We start from the raw sequence: 1,902 nt of genomic DNA, 5'->3' as shown, positions 1-1,902 counted from the left end.
TATTAATTTGCAGTCTACACAGCAGTCATATTCTGAAGCTGAACTTTCCAGGCAATGATTCTCCCTTATTCATTCAATTACAAAGAGTTTTATGTGGGCAGCTCACCATTCCCTGCATTCCAGAAATGGAACTGTGGACAGGATCACGTTTTAAATGAGGGGTCTCACCCTGGACAGCGAGAACAGATTTGGGCTGCAGTCCTAACCACCTTTTGTTGTTGTTTAGTCGTTTAGTCATGTCTGACTCTTTGTGACCCCATGGAACAGAGCACGCCAGGCACTCGTGTCTTGCACTGCCTCCCGCAGTTTGGTCAAACTCATGTTCGTAGCTTCGAGGACACTGTCCAACCATCTCGTCCTCTGTCGTCCCCTTCTCCTAGTGCCCCAAATCTTTCCCAACATCAGGGTCTTTTCCAAGGATTCTTCTCTTCTCATGAGGTGGCCAAAGTATTGGAGCCTCAGCTTCATGATCTGTCCTTCCAGGGAGCACTCAGGGCTGATTTCCTTCAGAATGGAAACCACCTCAGAAGTAACCACCTTTACCTGGGAGTAAATCCCACTGAATCCAATAGGAGTTACTTTGGAGCAGCTCTTTGAGCACCCATCCAACATATACTGCTTTACATTGCTTTGTATAAATGCTTGCCATTCATCTCCATGGGTGGGTGGGTGGATAAATCACTAAAGAACAGGTGATGAGGGTTAGAAAAAGAAGGAAATTACCTGCTTACTATCTCATTGATTACTGGGGATATTGCAATTGTAGAGGGTGGAGCAAGGGACATGATCAGGCATTCTTGTACTTTTGTGTGGGGTGAGTGGGGCCTGCAGAAGTCAGAAGTCTTTATTCCAGCCTTCTCTTTCTCAACAAATTAGCAGCAGCAGCAGTAGCAGCACACTATAAAAATAATAAATATAAGGTGTACAAGCATGTAAAGCATCACATCTCCATCTCAGTAATCTGTGTGGTCACTTTGCAATTTATATTTATACATGACTACATGATTCTCAGTGCTATGTAGCATCACTCAGGTAGTTAGAAGCCAAGTTATTTTCACACTTTCACAAACATAACTGTCAGCAACACATTTGGTCATTACACTGTCTATCTCCTATTATTTTTATTTGACTTAAAAACAGCTTAATAGTTTAGAAAACTCTTTGAACATCTTGTTTTCCATTAGCTTGGTAGTGTTGCTTTGCCATGTAATGTTATAGTCACATCTACCTGCAGCTTCCTCCAACCCTCCTCTTTTGCCCATTTGCAGAGTGGGATATGATGGGATGGGAAATACTGTAGTAGGAAATGAGGAAGGAAAGATAGTGGGATATTGGGGATGGGAGAGGCTGGGATGAGGGATAATAACAGATTGGAAAGATGTGGTGATAAATAGAAATTGCATTCAACAATGCAGTTTGCTAATGCATCAAAAAGAAAAGAATAAACACTGAAAATCAAAAACATTCAAGATATAGGGTTGACTTTACAGAATATTTCTATTGCCTTTCTTTGCATCTACTCTTCATATAATGTTCAGGTTAGTTTTCTAGCTCTCTGTTGATCCTTTAAAAATACATGGAAACTTAATTTATTTTGTGGAAGTGCAATTCTACCCAAATAAAAAACATTGTATGAATAAAAGACTACTCCCACAGTTAGTGAATCCATAATGCTATTCCTTTTGGAAAGTCCAAAACCCTGATCCAGCCATCAGTTCAATAAATGAATGAATGAATGAATTAATGTGAATCTTTATTTGCATCAGCCATCGGCCATAGCAATAAAACAACAATACGATATACAAAGAATAGAAATAAAAAGTCAATTATATAAAATACATTTTAGGGTTTTGAATCAGTGGTCAAATCATGGATCTTATTCTAATTGTCCCAGCTAAAAAC

This window comes from Zootoca vivipara, chromosome 9, assembly GCF_963506605.1.
Source record: "Zootoca vivipara chromosome 9, rZooViv1.1, whole genome shotgun sequence".
NCBI lineage: Eukaryota > Metazoa > Chordata > Lepidosauria > Squamata > Lacertidae > Zootoca > Zootoca vivipara.
This window is presented reverse-complemented; position numbering follows the sequence as displayed.